At 41.5% G+C, this 18,073-nt stretch overlaps 1 protein-coding gene across 2 annotated transcripts in view; it reads right to left on the bottom strand.

Annotated features, from left to right (window-relative positions):
- The window catches only part of CDH12 (cadherin 12), a 954,721-nt gene extending 936,991 nt beyond the window's left edge, over positions 1-17,730 (bottom strand). For both annotated transcript variants that reach the window (XM_072825028.1, XM_072825027.1), the window contains exon 1: positions 17,596-17,730. The gene's annotated coding sequence lies outside the window, so the exon portion shown is untranslated. The remainder of the gene's footprint in view (positions 1-17,595) is intronic.
- Between the last annotated feature and the right edge of the window lie 343 nt (positions 17,731-18,073).

Raw genomic sequence — 18,073 nt, 5'->3', positions numbered from 1 at the left:
TAATTGGCAGTTCTATTTCTAAAGTTAATATACCTATATCAAATCACTATATCCTACTCCTAAAGCTAATACAATGTTATATCAATTATATCTCAATTAAAAATGTTATAGCAATGTGAACAAAAACAATGATGGGAATTCATTTTCGGATTCGGTGATTATTCAAAAACAGTAAATAAGTGTTTTGTTTTCTCTGCAACAAAACTGCTACAATTCTTAGTATAGGAAGTTCTAGAAACTACAAGTAACCAAATAACTGACGGAGTTACCCCACAATGGTCACTATCTCTCTACCCACTGCTTTTATGGGAACTTCAAGATTGTGAGTAATCCAGAACTGCACCAGCTAATTTTCTTAAGTTCCTTATCTGAACTTCTGTAACTCCGACAGTGCCATCATTCAATGGGATACGTGGATTAGGGACAAATATTGCTTAAAGAAAAAATTTTGTAAAGAATAATGAAACAATTGTATGAAGTCCTATATAACTGGACTTCGTTGCTTCTCTAGCTATATGTATACGACTTAGAACAGGATTTGGCATATATTAATCACTAAATAAATGCTCACTAAATGGAAAACTGAGATGAAAAATAATAAAGCCTCAGAACCTCAGCTTCAATATAAAAGAATCTCAAACACACGATGATAATATTTTGAAGGTTCAGGGATATTATTCAGCCTTTCAGCCTGCCGCCATATGTCAGATAAACATTTTGCATTACCCATAAGTGAGAATACCATTAGGTTATTGACATTTTAGTCATGTTAAAATATGTTTATCGTCATGAAAAGAGAAATGAAAGATCACATCTTTTTCCATGTACATTCTGGGTAAATTGCAGTGTTGGGCATTTTATTACATGTTGTTTTTCATTATTAATATATATACTATACCAGAGTAGGAACAGACTGGTTAAATATAATAAGCAATTAAACATTAAAATACAACTTACATGGAAATTGCACTTAGATGTTCAACCATAGAACTATCATGTTAGGTTGAAGCCCACTTTTCCTAACTTTTTTATGTGGAAGTTAAACGAAGTTTAAAGAGGTATGTTTGGATGCCAACTTGATAAGGAATGCCTGCTATGTTGGGTTCTATCAACTTTGTAGGGCTGGGGATAGATTTTACAGATTCCTTTTCCAGATGGTTCTCATGAGAACCGACTCGAAGCACAATCTGGAAGACCCAGGGTACGACAACCATTATTCTCAAAGACCATTGTGGACAGATATTTGATGAACAGACCCAGAGGTGAACAAGTGGGTCTGGCTGGTCCTCGTCATCCCTCCGTTAGCTGTTCTTCTTGATGCTTGGCCATAAGGAAACATAGCAACCTCAGGCCCAACGACCCCTATTTTCTTGGTTATCGACTCATAGAGGTAGTTGCTCAGATGAGACTACGCCTTCTTGTAGAACCCTATAGGAGCAACACATCATGATCTCCCTCCTCAATAGCCCCACTGCTTGGGTTCCCAGATTTCCTTGCACCTGTGATGGATCCATCTCTACTAGTGCTTCACTCAGAATAGGTGGAGGCCGCTTCTCTCTGATCCTCATCACTCACCTTCCAGACTGTCAGTTCCCCAGCTCACTGTCAATTGCATAAATTCATGCTAAAAAATAACCCTTTGTTCTCATGAAATTTAGAGTCCATTCTGCTTTCATGACTGAAGCCTAATTATAATTAATACACTGATTCAAGTTTATCAATACTGAAAGAACAATAACAACACCTCCATTAAAGAAAGTGCTATATAGAATGAATACTTGTGTCCTTCAAAATTCCTATCTTCAGACCCTAACTCTCTATATGAGGGTAATGGGAGGTGGGGCCTTTGGGAAACGGAAGGTGGAAATGAGGGTGGAGCTCTCGTGAATGAGATTAGTGCCCTTATTATGAAGACCCCAGAGAGTTCTCTTTTCTCTTCCACCCTGTGAGGACAAGAAGACCACTGTCCATGAATCAGAAAGTATGACACTTACCAGACAAAGAATCTTCCAGCACCTTGACCTTGGACTTGACTAACCTTGACCTTGAACTTCCTAGCTTTTAAAAAGGTGAAAAATAAATGGTGTTTAAGACACTAAGTTTATGTAATTCTTTATAGCAGTCCAAATGGACTAAGGCAGATAAAGGGAAATTTGCCTAAAGGCAAAAGACATTTCCTGAAATGTATATTTTGGCCTTTAATGCAATTTTTCTATTTAAAAGTTTGGGGGTTGGGGCAGCCTGGGTGGCTCAGCGGTTTAAGCGCCTGCCTTCGGCCCAGGGTGTGATCCTGGAGTCCCAGGATCGAGTCCCACGTCAGACTCCCTGCATGGAGCCTGCTCCTCCCTCTGTCTGTGTTTCTGTCTCTCTCTCTCTCTCTCTCTCTGTCATGAATAAATAAATAAAATCTTTAAAAAAAAAAGTTTGGGGGTTTCTCATGGTTGTTTTTATGTTAACACAACATGATGTTTTTGTTTTGTTTTGTTTTGTTATTTTTGCCAAATACATTTGTTGGTTTCTTTATTCTTTCTCTTATTTTCTTGATATATCCTAAGTTCTTTGTAACAAGTTAGAAAAATTAAGGAGTCAAATATCATATAAAATATCTATAAATGGAAAATGTTTACAATTCATATAAATGCACATAATTCTTATCCTTCATAAACAACATTTAAGTTTTATTTCTGTCTCTCCCTCTCCCCCCATCTGTCTCTCTCTGGATATATGTGTATATGTACATATGTGTTTCTATGTCTAGTTTACACTTGAAATGACTTATACCACCAGGAACTTGCAAATTCCAATTTGCTTTAAGTCAACTTAGTAACAAACACATGGGCACACGGACACATAAGGAGACACTTGTTTGCACATCCACACTTTCACCTTGGTTTGTAAGCTGCTGAACACTTAAAAGTACATGGATATTAGATGAAAGAAAACAGTGAATGAAGGTAATTTTTACCTTGTTTGAAAGGTATCATTGAAAAGGAATTTTCAGGAACAGTCAAGTTAAAAACTCTGATTTCAATTCATCAAGTACAATTGAGACCACAAAGTTAAAGCCACACACACAAACCAGAACTAAATACCACAGAGATTTCATTTCCTAGTTCTAGAACTCAGAGCAACATTTATCTCACAATAAGCAAATATGTAAGATTATTTGTGATTTTACTTTTCTTTAAAAATAATACTGAGTATGTGTGCTCACTCTAAAGTATGGTCACATATACTTACAACACACAAAAGTCATATATGAAATCTAGAGCAATTTAGTCATTCATTTATTTATGTATATAAAATCTATTTATAAAGATGGCAAGTATTTACTATGTGCTAGCCCGCCAGACACTAGTTTATGTCTTGAGATATATTAGTACATAAGATGTAAAGATCCATGTTCTCCAAGTGCTTATAGAGGCAATAGAAATAAACAATAATCATGACACGGAAAAAGAACAATGTAAGAGGAGACAGCAGGTTGTGCTGCCTAAGGGTTTTGTGCAATTGGCACTACTATTCAACAGAATAGTAGGAATAGACTTCATAGAGAAGGGGCAACTTGAAGACGCTTGAAGGCAGCTAGCCAAGTCGGCATCTGTGACACAAAATTCCAGTCAGAAGGAATGGATGGAAAAGGTGGGAGTCAGCCTGTTAAGTTTCAGGAAAAGCCAAGAGAAGAACTGTGTGAGCAGAAATGAACAAGGGGAAGAATGTAGGAAGAATGATCAGAAATAAAACGAGGCAGCACAGATCAGAGAGACCCTTGGCATTTCCTCTTGAGGTAAATGGGGAGATGGCAGTTGGTTTTGAACACAATGGTAACATGATCTAACATATTTTCAAAAGATGTCTCTTGCTGTCGAGGCTAATCGTTGGAGGACTAGAAGCAAGACGGGTTGGGAGGCTCTTGCAGTATCCAGGTAAGCAATGTTTACTACCAGCATCATGGGGACAACAGTGAAGCTGCTGAGAATGGGTTAGATCCTACATCAGCTTTGGAAGTAGAGAGGATTTCCTGGCAGAGGAGATATGCGATGTGAAAGAAGGAGAGGATGTAAGAGAGCTTGAGAAATTTTAGCTTGAATGAAAGCATGGAGTTTATCAATAGACATGGTAAAATCTGAGAATAGAATATACTTGTGAGTGAAGACCAAGAGTTCATTTTGGACATGTAAATTTCAGATGTCTATTAGGTATCCAAGTGTATCACATGCCAAGAAAGCAGTTGGGTAGAAGAGATTTAGAATTTGGGAGATCCGAGCTGTAGCCATAGATCTGGGAGTTGTCAACATATGGTGTTTAAAACTATGAACTTGGATTAGATCACTGCGTGTGTGTGGGTGTAGACAGACAGGAGAAAATGAAAGCTGCCTCAGTATTAAGGGAAGAGGAAAAGAAACCACCAAATAAAACTATGAAGGGATGGCTCGGGAGGTAAAAGATAAAACCAAAGGTGTATGGGCATCTGAGGATTCTAGTTTAAAATGATGTTAAAGGGGCAGCCCCGGTGGCTCAGCGGTTTGGCGCCGCCTGCAGCCCAGGGCGTGATCCTGGAGACCCTGGATCGAGTCCCATGTCGGGCTCCCTGCATGGAGCCTGCTTCTCCCTCTGCCTGTGTCTCTGTCTCTATGAATAAATAAATAAAATCTTTTTAAAAAATAAATAAAATGATGTTAAAGAGAGAGAAATGATGTTAAAGAGAGAGAAATTAATTGGACCAAATAATCACGATACAAATTAAATATAGAGAATAGTCTTCTTTATATTCATGCTTTTATGAATTGGCAGAAAGTTTCTGAAAGAATACATAGGAAACTGCTGGCGTGAACAGTTATCTCTAGGAAGTGAGATAGCAGGTAAGCAGGAAGGGAGAACACTTCAGTTTAACACACCCAGCAATAACTGATTTCCTTCCCCATGGGTATGCATTTCACTTCTAATGAAATATAAAAATATACTAATGCTAGAAAAATAATCGCCATCTATAAGAAAAAAATATATTAGATGACAACTGATGAAAACATCAAAGAGGTTATTTGTGAAGAGTAAAAAAAAAAAAAAGGAAAGAGAAACATAAATCCTCAAAAATAGTATCCATGGAACTATAATCGAAACCCAAACTCCTGTTAATCCTTAAACATTACCTTCAGATGGCTTCTTTTAAAATGTAAACATGTCACTCGCGATAGATGTTGAATAAGTCATCTCAAAAATATTTTAAATAACAGATGGCTAAAACTATTATTATATCTACACAGATAGTTAAGCGAAAGCTGTCTGTAACATCAGAGAAATGAACGTCCTATGACACTGAACATCGAAGAGGATGGGTTATAGGAGGGCCGTGTGATCCAATACAAGGCTGTCCATGAAGGACACGGCCCACAAGAGCCCCACACAAAGGAGTCCTCAAGGGTATTGACCATTATTGAGACTGAGAAGGGTTAAGGACCAGCTCGGGTCAAGTAAATAACCCGGAATCCAGTACTAACCAATAATCCACCACCTTTCAGGCCAAAGGTACAAGGTAAGTCAGAAATAAGACATCTCTAGAGTGGTAAGTTACAAGGTGAGCGGTCATCCCAGAACTCTACGTGGAATCTCATAATAAAACTGGAAGTGCTGAATTACCAGAGAAGGTTGAAAACATTTCAGAAGGTTTTAGTATGGGACCAGAGAAGGTTGAAAACATTTCAAGAATTAAATGATGGGGAATTAGAGACTAGAAGTCTTGATATTTTTGTACTGAGTCATCAAAAATCCTCAAACTGATTCGTGCCATGATAAAAACCTTTTGATGCCATTTCCTAAAATGCTTTTCAAATCATGCGTAATAAGCCAAAGGAAAAGTAAAAAATGCATGCCTTTATACATTTTGTAATCTTTTTACATTTCTTTAAGTTTTATCAGGGAAAGACGGGTACATTGTTTGTGTGTTTGTTATTGTAGAGAGAATTTGGTCTCTACCTCTTCAGCCTAAAATTAGCCTCTTATTATCATGGAGTTTGAAACTTTCCTTGGCATTAAAAAATGGAAGAATAAATACATTTACAAAAATTGGTTAAGTAATAACCATTAATAAAAATATCTTGGCTCTGTGTTAAAGTTATCAGTCATAGCTCTGTGACTGGGACACAGAATATAATAATTTTTCAGGGTAGTTCTCTGTGAATCCACAATACTGGGGAATTTTTCCCAAGTTTATTTGTAAAAACACTCATAATTTACTAGTTCTCCATGGTGACATGAACTAATGGACCATCTTTAAATAAATTCACTTAGAGATCCAGGATATGGCACACTGCTCTCTTTTTCTGTAGTGCTGTAAAATTAGCATCAAACCCAGAAGAATTCACCATTCTTCACCTCCCCCATGGTTGTCATCCCTGCGCCGTAAATCACCGAGCAAGAATAAATGAAGTTGTTTTTCTCCTGTCATTCATATTTCATACAGCTTTCTCTATAGCGTAGAAGTATTTCATTTTTAGGAAGGATTAATGCCAAAGGGTTTATTGCCTTCTATCAGAAACATTTAGCTAGCTGTAGAGATGTTACTGAAGAAGTTGCTTTTAACATTTGTGTCTGTATGCACACATGCAAACACTGTGATAAACATGCAATGTGAGGGCATCACAGAAATGCTTTGAGAAGCATTTACAATATATTTCCAGTGGATTTTCCTTAACTTTCAAGATTTCTTAGCATAGAAAGAGACGTGCCTCTAAAGAGACGATAATTAATAGCAAAAACAGACATATCGAGGAAGCAATCACCATTGTTGGCATTATATAACAGATCTTTGGCTCCTTGATATGACATCTATAATTGACCTAACTTTTTTTTTTTTTTTTTTTAAGTGAAAGACTGATTCAATGTCCCAGTCTTGTCTCTCTGCATGTCTGGGTAAATGTGCGCAAGGGAGCAAAGACAGACAGTGAATGTGAACACAATTTTAGGGATGCTTAACTGAGGGAGGGGGAAAAACAAAGAGAATGTCTGCCTTTCTGTTCCAGAAGATACCCAGCTGAACTCCTGAATAAGCAGCTGATATTCTTATGAAGAAATTGAGCCTTTGCTGAAATTTTGATACTCCTGGCAAAAAATGATTCATCTGGAGTTATAAGGCATAAAGCTTCATTGGACTTGCACACTAAGATTTCCTGTAATGACTTATAAATCTACAGGAGCAAGGGAAGGGGCCTGACTCATTATTTGGTTGTGATAACATGACCCACATGCATGTTAGGGGATAATGGGCAACTTAGCTCCCTGCAAATCAAACAGCTCCATGATCCATCATTAACCTAAGTGGGCCTCCGTTTATTGAAGCAGCCCTCTCAATGAATAGGTCACAACCTGTACAAAAGCTCAGAGATTCGTTAATGTTCCAAGGACTTAAGAGTCTATCAGATAAGATGGCCTGAGCATGTACAAAATTGTAGGCACTTTGGACAGCTAACACGCTTTGGTGTGTATATAAATATTTTAAAGAATATTCTTTGAAACGTGGTTTAAACAGGGCGTGCTGCATTTGTGAGATTATCCTGCATCAATGTGGATATGTGTCAAGTTGAAAGGAAAAGAAAGGACTCTGTGGAGAGATACTCCACAAGAGGAAATAAGTTTCCACTCTAAACCGACTTTCATAATGCAATTAACTCCATTAGGGAGAATGGAATTTTGAATACTGTTCAAATTAAGGCAGTGTGGTTAGAAGTAGCAGCAATTCAGGAAGAATTAGCAATGCCCTTCTGAAGAGAGCTACTGAATTAAACCTTGGAGGGTTGTGAGATTAAGCCATTTAATTGTTACTTTAGGAGCTCTGGACTTTGCACAGACACAAGTCCAGGTGTTAATACTGATTCTCCTCTGTTCTCTCCAGATAACAAAACTGAATCTCAGAGCCAATTAAGACAAATCTTTAAAGGCCCTTTTTCCCCCTTTTTAGTGTATCCTGGGAGGTTTATTTTAATTGTGGACACCATGGGGAATCCGGGACAGTATTGAATCTTGAGTTGAAAAGATAACTAGTACTTGTCCAAATTATTCTGCCTTAAGTTTAAGACCATTTTTTTTTGGTAGGCTGACACTCAAATTATATTCTTTTATTCCCTCAATAATCTTAACAGAACACTGTTTCAGTACTGAACACAGGCACAAACGGCATCAGCAGTTAGTGATTATTATATTTGCAGGCCAAGTTATATGCACGAATATATTACTATAAAAAGTCACATTAATTCACAAGAATGCCTCACTCTCCTCCCTAAAGATTACCACTCTTAACATATCATCATGTAAATCATTCAAATTCTATTTATATGCATGTGTATGTTTAAGTAAATTTATGTGCCCATATCCATTCTTTCATTTATTAATTTATTCATTTACTCAAACACTTCTAGAGGGCTCCTAAGTGACAGACACTATTGTATGGCTTTCCTCATGTGGTCTGCATTTTGTTAGGGAAGACAGACAATATAATGTAGCATCATGTAAGCTGAAGCAGGTCCTATTTAAAGAAAATTAAGTGTGGATAAAGGTGGAGCTATTTCTTCTAGGGAAGGAAATGCTATATATAGACAGCGATTAAAAAAATGTAGCTCTGAAGTAGGGATATTTAAACCAAGATCTATGTAAAGGGAAGGATAAGTTGGGTGAATGCAGTCCCTGTGTCAGGGATAAACTCAGCATAATGAGAATGAAAAGAAAAGGGTTAAGCCAGGTACTGTCTTTAAACCATGGAAAGTACTTTAACAGTGATATTGAAGGGTTTGCATCTGGTTACTATGCAATGAACTGGGGGAGGGGAGGAGATAACAATAGAAGCTGAAAGACCTATTTGGAAACTGGGACATAGTGGTTGGATAAAAGGTACAAGTAGAAGTGACTGGATTAAAGATGTACTTAACAGTAAGACCAGGAAGCCGGTGGATTTAATATTGGTGCTGATTGTGGAGAGAAGAGAGAAAAGCAGAGCCTTAGTGCTCACCGTAAATTCTTAAGAAATTGAACAAATCATTACCTAATTAACTGAGATGAAGCAGATTAGAAAAATGAATATATTTGGGTTGTGGTGAGGAGTAGACATTAGGAGCTTGGTTTTAAAAAATGTGTCATATGATTGTTACATGTTGCTATGAATTGCATGTGATTCTGGGGGGGGCCCATATGTTGAATTGCCAACTCCCAATATGATGGTTTTTGGAGGTGGGGCCATTGGGGAGTAGGTAGGGTTAGATGATGTCATAGGGGTGGGGTCCTCACCATGGGATTAGTGCCCTTGTAAGAAGAGAGAAGAGATAACTTACTCCCATGCTTTCCATGTAGGAGCTCCAAGAAGTCACATGAGGACACAGTGGAAAAACAGCCATCTACAAGCCGGGAAGAAAGTTCTCACCAGGAGCCCAATCAGCCAGCACTTTAATCCTAGACTTCCAGCCTCCTTAATCATAAGAAAAGAAGTTTCTGTGGCTTAAACCACCCAGTTTGTGGTACTGTGTTCTGGCGGCCCAGGCAGCCAAATACAGACGTGTAAGTAGAAATACTGAGTAGGCATCTGGAGGTTAGGGTCTCATGCTCAGCACAAAAATTGAAGACAAAGACATAGATTTGGAAAGAGTCATTAAAATGGATTAAAACCTATGCTACTGGATGGGACTACCTCTTCAGTAAGTTTCTAAAGAGGTGAGCAGGGATACCCTGATAGTTTCTATTCATAGATCTGAAGACAAGAGAACTCAGCAGAAAATGAGAAAAAGTGGTCAGTGAGAAAAGAACAAAATCAGAAGACAATGACAAGCACGTGAAAATATTTCTGCAGAAGATAATGCGAGCATCCAAACTGCTAGGTTTTGAAATGTGATGGATGCTGCCAAATTTCCCTCCAAAAAGATTCCACAGTTTATAACATAGCCAAAAATCTATGAGATGGGCTGGTGTTCTCGTGGTATGATTGTGTATTTTGAATATGCCTGACATTTTTGTTTTTCAAAAGTAATACCTACATTACAATATTGCTGGTCCGGAGGTATGTGCAAACGTCGGGGCTAGGACAGATCACGTATAAATTTTCATTTATACCATTGTTCCCCTCATCACTGGTATTACATAATGATAGTCATATAAAATTCCTTGTTAAATAAACATGTGAGATACTGAAGATTAGAATGTGTTAAGAATAACTGTCTCTTTAATACTGCAGTTAAAATTTATTTTGTTTATATTTAGTATATACAAGAATATGTTGTATATGCAAGATTACTTGATGACAACTTACAACTCTAATTCTAGTTGCAACAGCCACAATTCTAATGCCGAACCTCCTTCTATGTAAGGACCTTTAAGGGGTGACCTTCTAGTAGCCCGTTTAGTACAAATACCAGATATTGATTTAGATAATGAGTTGTCTTAGTGTGAGACTCTCTTCTATTTCAGAAAAGTCTTCTTGGCTTCCCATTCTTGCCTAAGTAAAAATATAACATAAAACCTTGCCAAGAGCTTATTTTTCACTTTCCACTCACAATCTTATTGCTAGTAATTAAAGAAGAGTAGAGTTTCAGCACAATCTTACTTTTAAATCGGCCTGAAATCACATCCCTTGGAGTAATGGCTACCTTTCATGGAAATAAATATTGACTCACAAAGTTGTAGGAGGACATTTCCTTTTGGATACAATATTATTTCCTTGTTACTCCAAGTATTCCTATATTCTCTACTCAGAATTTTTTTTTTAAATTGTATTTGTTTATTTGAGATAGAATGAGAGAGAGAGTGAGCAAGCAAGCACATGAGCAGGGGGAAAAGGAGAAGCCAGCTCCCTGCTAAGCAGGGAGCCTGACGCGGGGCTCCATCCAAGGACCCTGGGATCATGACCTGAGCTGAAGGCAATTGCTTAACCCACTGAACCCCCGGCGCTCCCCCGCCCCGAAATAATTTTAAATACATAATACCATTTTTCCCCATGGGCAGTCTTTTAATGTTAATTTCCTCTACTTCTCAACATTTACCAGGCACCTGATCTCTGCCAATTAAATTTAAAAGTATTACTTCAGATAAATTAATTAGCATCACATTTTGGTTGATTATCTCCTAACAATCCTTTTTGGCATTCAAGATATTTTAATAAATGTTGAAATGTCAGCTAAGCTTATTTGATATTTGGCTTTTGGAGACTATTTCACTTGTGTTATTAAAATTAATGACACCTTCTAATTGTATCTTCTCCCCTATGCCCTGGTTATTGTAAATTCTAATCTTCTTTCTATTGTTTCAAAAACTCAGAGTTTTCCAGGTTAAATTTGAAATTCCTAGAGATGAAGGGGCAAGAAAAGACAGATTGGTAGGTGGTGGATTTTAACAAGTAAAAGAGCCTACATACAAGATTTGTTGTGGGTGCCCACAAGATGAGTTGATCTCCGCATCTGCCTACCAGAATCTTAAAAGATTCTGTAGAGGCCTTCATGAGGTTCAATCACATGTTCGGTCTGATGGTCTCAATAATACTTTACTTTCTTAAGGCTATGCCCTTGAAATAGCTCCTTGTGTGAGAATGGCGGGCAGAGAGTGCATTCCAAGGACAGGGGAGAGGATGAAGAGGAGCCGCTGATTGCCCAGATCTGGCTCAAGGCTCAAGAGGAGGTCACAACCTTTTGATGACCTCCTCCCACACTCTAGGATCTTGATCCATCATTCATATTGTTTTCTCTTTCTAATGATCTCCATCTCACCTAGTCACATGCTCAAGTCTCTATAAAAAATAGTAATCCCACAAACTTCCCTTGACTCTGTATTTTCTTTTTTTTTCTTTTTTTTCTTTTTTGACTGTATTTTCTATTTAGCGATCTATTCCGCCTTTTTCTTGACTTCAAAAACCTCTCCAAATATGGTGGTAACAGTTTTATCACAATCTAAACTCGCTGATTATTTAAACTACCAGAAACATCCGTGCCTATTCATTAAAAAGCATTCTTGCCAAAAAATAAGTGGAATTATTTTTAGAAAATGACCTGTGAACCACTTCCATCCCAACATGGCAAACAGATTACAGCATATAACAAATGCTGGCCACTATATGTTTTCATCTAACCCACGGAGCCAGCTCTGGCTGCAGTTAATCTCTACAAATCTACTGCTATAGTCATGGAAATTTCTAAAGAGAAAGACCTATTAGTGAATGTTGTCTATGTGGTACTAAATCAAGAGAAGAAACCAAAGATCAAAAAGCTAAGTAAAACATATACCCCAAAGTACCTACAGAATAAGTCTCAAAATTTGGATTCATACTACCGTCTGACTCCCAAGTTTTGATCTTCCCACATCATCACGCAGACAGTGAATCAAGATTCTCATCTTTAATTGGAGAAAAACATTTTTTTTGGATATCATAATAACTTTCCGGTCAATAGAAGTTACAGAACTTACGAAGTATAGGGTACACTTCTAGTATAATCAATCATGCCTGTAACTGGCATCCTACTCTGTGCGTTAGTCTACAGTCACAGCCTGTGCCCAATATCTACTTCTTTGGTACTTGGAATTAAGTATGCATCATTCAGCTATCTGAACATGTAGATTTAGGAGTTGATACACGAGTCGTGGATTTCTCCATTGGGTATCTGTGCACAAATTGGTCCCTCTCCTTCTCTGACCAGAATCTTCATACCTCTATGCATGAGATACACATATTTTAAGAAGATTTTTACATTGCTCAAATAGCACATTCCTTATATTCTAGGTGATATAAATCCATTTGTAGAGTAATGACTTAGATGTTCACAGAGCAAGGGTAATGAAAGAAAACCATAACCCTTCAGCGAAAAAAAAATAACTGAGGCATACTGAAGACTCAGTTGATCCCTTAATACCACGAGTTATAAAATAAAGTGATACAAACCTGAATGGAGCTAAATTCACAAAAATAGTAAATATAAGGCTTGTTTCCCATAGTTTAACAAAAGCTTATTAAATTAAGTGATAATCAATAACTGAACTAATGAATTCTTAGGATGTTAACCAGAATTTCAAAAAAAGTAGAATAACACTATGTGAAATCCATCTGTTATTCAATTTTACAGTACTCATAATTTTCTTAGTCTTTTCTAAAAATGTGACTTGCTGCATATTATTAGTCATCTTACCATGTGATGCTTAAAAATAGCTTTGAGTAACCACTATTGATATTCAACACAGACGGAATTATTCACATTCACACACAAATAAATACACGCACACGCGCGTGCACAAGGCACTTCCCTTTAAAAGTTTGGTAAAGACATCTCACCCTTTTAGCATAGTAATTTAGAAAAAAAAAAATGCAATTACCTTAAAGCCAAAAGTTAAAATGCTTTTAAAAGCCATAAGAGTGCAAATTGCTCAATTATCATGTATTAGTAAAGTGAAAGGAAATTTCCCAGTAAAATCATAAATCTTCATTCATTATTTTACTTTTCAAGATATAAATTGAGCCAATTCATCAACATAAAATTCCATATTTGTTAAACGGGAAAGATAAAATAGTTTCCACTTCCAGTTAAATACAAACAGAGTCACGAACTGGTGCAAAATACTATCTGTTGATGTGGGAACACGGACATGGTAATACAGGACATAATGACTTTAAACACAGCTTTGTTAAGAGACTAAAGAAATGATATCTTACCTTAAATGAGACATCTGCAATCACACTTTTCCTCTGGAAGTATGAAGACACGTCTAATAGTCTACTAGTAAGTCATTTTATTACACCGTCCTTAGATTTGATATTTTTACATGAAAACATGGCTCACTTCTGAAGAAAACCATCACTGTATGCATCTTCCTATCACAATTGTTAGGCAGATTTAAAGACATGACATCTAAATGACATAGGTATGAAAACACAGTAATATTTCACATTTCGTGTAAGAACAGTTTCGGCAGACTATTTGCAGTACCATTTCATCAGCAAGAGTGATTTGATGTTCATCACCAAGCATTCTAAGAGGTGAGTGACAGATATTCTTATTAACCACAAAATGATAAAAGATTGATCTCAATCAATATCACAGCCTATTACATGAAATATGTTCTTCGAAAATAGATGCGAAAGATGCTCAGTCTAAGGAGATCAGTTTTTGCTCCATCCTTTAAGGACGCAGTCATACTGAGATGTAAGTATGTCACGTGAGGCATCAGCAGGGATTTTTTTTTCCCCATCAACTAAGCACTGCTTTTGCTGTGATAAGAACTTAATATGTATGATCCCACATATAAAACAAACGATGCTTCCCTCCCATTGTAATTCGGCTCTATTTGAATTATCTAAAATGATCACATCACTACATCACTAAGCAGATCATTGGAAAGAATCAGGTCCAGTAGCAAAAAAAGCATTCTTGGCTTGAAAACTACCCCCTACTGCTTGAAAATGGTACATAGCAGTAGAAGTTAAGAATCCGGAAACTGGAGATTTGCTTAACACAACAGAAGAAAAAAAAATGTGGAAAATACGTTGTTGTTGTTGTTGTTGTTGTTGTTTTTGATTATTTTATGTTAATGAGAAAGGCACTAAACAATTACAGGGTTAAACGAGGAAGTCAGTCTTTGAAGTAAGAATTATTAGTAAAAGAGAAAATATATTCTGGAATCGGATTTTCAAGTTAACATGAAACCTCTTTTTGCTACAGTAGTTTCTACGGCAGGTAGAGGAACTGTCCCTAGATCTGGTCACTGAACAAGCTAACGTGCCAGTTAGTTAAATCAGTTAAGTGGAAGCTTCTACTTGGTGTGTGGCTAAGCTCTCGAGCATTCCAAAACAATTCGTCAATCCACTGCTTATGGCTTGGGAAGAGTAACCATCTGCCTTTCAATTCTGAAAAGACTTTCTGCTGGAATCATGGAAATATTTATAAGAAAAACCCATTCAGTTAATTTCCTTCTTAGAAATAATAATAAAGACATAGAAGTTAAAGTGATTCTCAAATTGCTTAGGATGATTTAATGAATAAATGATGCCATTGAATGATGAGCTTCAGCTATGCATCTGGATTTTATAAATCTAAAAACCAATCGGGTATGCTGAAAAGACGGAGCCAACTAATACCTGGTCGGCATGGCTGGATTTTCATGTTTTGGTCATGTTTAGGGTAATTTAAAGCTGTAAACACATTTTCAGAACCTGCTCTATTTAATCCCCCACACACACACCTCAGTACGTAAGGTAATTTTCTAGCTGAGGAGTTTGTGAATGAGTTTCAAAATACCTGATAAGAAATTGAGAATCATGAAATGGTCACAGAATCACCCAAAAGTATGTCAGTTCTCACTCCAGAGAGTACATACAGAGAAACAGGTCTTAAGAGCCATCAAGCACTCTGAATACAGAGGTTCTGAAGCCACTGTGATTTCCACGGAGAAAGAATGATGTTTAAAAGGGAGAAAACGTTTGCAAAATACTGAAGGTCTCGAAAAAAAAAAAAAAAAGATTTGTCAGCATGCCCTATACTGCACATGTGTCTTGCTTTCTAAGTGTATGATCAAATGATTGATACCTTTAAGATTCTTTAAAAAATGCATATTATATAACCCACAGCAGATCTGGTCATCTGTGTCTCTTGCACTTGTCTCCAATTAGTTTTTTGGTAGGAAACTTGGATAGCTGGATGCTGAGAGACTCCTTATCAAAGTACTTAAATAGCTTTACAGTTCTCTTGCGGAGAATGAAGTTTTAAAATACACATGTCTCAATACACATCAGTGGAGAAGGATGTGGGGATGTTACTGTAGTTAAACAAACAAACAAAAAAAAGTGGGGATGGGTATATTTACAGAAGCTTTTTGAAAATAAAGCAGAATTTTGTCATTAAAAAATAGATGGATAAAGCCATTTAACAAAACAACCAGTGCAACACCTCCCCTGCAAAATGCTTTCCTTTGGAAAATTCAGCCCCACAAAGTAAGGATCCTCTGGGTCAAGGCGCGCCTCTCCCTTCCCCTGTAACTGAACCTGTGCCTCTGAAGCCTGGGGGAGCGTGGAGGAGCCTGGAGGAGCCTGGGGGAGCTAGGGGAGGCTGGGGGAGGCTGGAGGAGGCTGGGGGAGGCTGGAGGAGGCTGGAGGAACTGGGGGAGCTGGAGGGGGCTGTGGGAGGCTGAGGGAGGCTTGGGGAGGCTGGGGGGGGGCTGGGGGAGCTGAGGGAGCTGAGGGAGCTGAGGGAGCTGGGGGAGCTGGGGGAGCCTGGGGGAGCTGGGGGCGCTGGGGAGCTGGGGGACCTGGAGGAGCTGGGGGGGCTGGGGAGCTGGGGGCGCTGGGGAGCTGGGGGACCTGGAGGAGCTGGGGGAGCTGGGGAGCTGGGGGAACTGGGGGAGCTGGGGGAACTGGGGGAGCTGGAGGAGCTAGGGGAGCTGGAGGAGCTGGGGGAGCTGAGGGAGCCTGGGGGAGCCTGGGGGAGCTGGGCAAGCTGGAGAAGCTGGGGAGTCTGAGGGACCTGGGGGAGCTGAGGGAGCTGGGGAGCTGGGGGACCTGGGGGAGCCTGGGGGAGCTGAGGGAGCTGGGGAGCTGGGGGACCTGGGGGAGCTGGAGGAGCTGGAGGAGCTGGAGGAGCTAGGGGAGCTAGGGGAGCAGGAGGAGCTGGGGGAGCTGAGGGAGCCTGGGGGAGCCTGGGGGAGCTGGGCGAGCTGGAGAAGCTGGGGAGTCTGAGGGACCTGGGGGAGCTGGAGGAGTTGGGGGAGCTGGAGGAGCTGGGGGAGCTGGGGGAGCTGGAGGAGCCTGGGGGAGCTGAGGGAGCTGGGGAGCTGGGGGACCTGCGGGAGCCTGGGGGAGCTGAGGGAGCTGGGGGAGCTGGGGAGTCTGAGGGACCTGGGGGAGCTGGAGGAGTTGGGGGAGCTGGAGGAGTTTGGGGAGCTGGGGGAGCTGGAGGAGCCTGGGGGAGCTGGAGGAGCCTGGGGGAGCTGAGGGAGCTGGGGAGCTGGGGGACCTGCGGGAGCCTGGGGGAGCTGAGGGAGCTGGGGGAGCTGGGGAGTCTGAGGGACCTGGGGGAGCTGGAGGAGCTGGGGGAGCTGGAGGAGTTGGGGGAGCTGGAGGAGTTGGGGGAGCTGGGGGAGCTGGAGGAGCCTGGGGGAGCTGAGGGAGCTGGGGGAGCTGGGGAGTCTGAGGGACCTGGGGGAGCTGGAGGAGTTGGGGGAGCTGGAGGAGCCTGGGGGAGCTGGAGGAGTTGGGGGAGCTGGGGGAGCTGGAGGAGCCTGGGGGAGCTGAGGGAGCTGGGGGAGCTGGGGAGTCTGAGGGACCTGGGGGAGCTGGAGGAGCTGGGGGAGCTGGAGGAGCCTGGGGGAGCTGGGGGACCTGGGGGAGCTGGGGGAGCCTGGCGGGGGCTCGCTGAGAACTTCAGGGAAGTTTCCCGGGGCCCGCAGCGCGCGCCCGCTCCGGGGCCAGACCAGACCAGACCGAGACCGAGACCGAGACCCGGGCGGGCTGCGGGGTGCGGGGTGCGGGGTGCGCGGGGCCACGGCGGGCGGCGAGGCTGGGTCCCGGCCGCCCGTCCCGGGGCTCGCAGCCCGCGGCCCGTATTGGCAGGAAACAGACCAGAGGCCGGAGAAAGGAAAGGGCAGCCTTACCTGGCGGCCGGGCGGCAGCGGCGGGAGCAGACGCGGCAGCAGATGCAAGGAGCCAGCTCGCCCGGAGGTGAGCCCCTCCCTCCCGGCCCGGCCCCGGCCCCGTCCCCGGCCCCGTCCCCGTCCCCGGCCCGGCCCCAGTCACTGGAGCGTCCCCGTCCCCGTCCCCGTCCCCGTCCCCTCGGGCGCCGCCGGAGCCTCGCGCCGCGCAGCCGCCCCCGCTCTGGGCTCGGGGCCGCGGGCCGCCGTCTGGGCCCCGCCCGCACCCGCACCCGCCCGCGCCCCCTGCACCCTGCGCGGGGCCGGCGGCAGCCAATGGGGGCCCGGGACCCCCCCCCGCCCCCGGCCGCGCCCCGCCCCCCAAACAAGCCGCCGCGTGCGGAGAGCCGCGGAGTCCCGGGGGTGCAAGGTGCGTGCGCGGGGGAGGGGAGGGGAGGGGAGGGGAGGGCGGGCGGGGGGCGCGGGGCGGCGCCCCAGGGCG

This window comes from Canis lupus, chromosome 4, assembly GCF_048164855.1.
Source record: "Canis lupus baileyi chromosome 4, mCanLup2.hap1, whole genome shotgun sequence".
NCBI lineage: Eukaryota > Metazoa > Chordata > Mammalia > Carnivora > Canidae > Canis > Canis lupus.
Note: the sequence above shows the minus strand (reverse complement) of the source record. Positions and strands in the feature narration are given on the sequence as shown.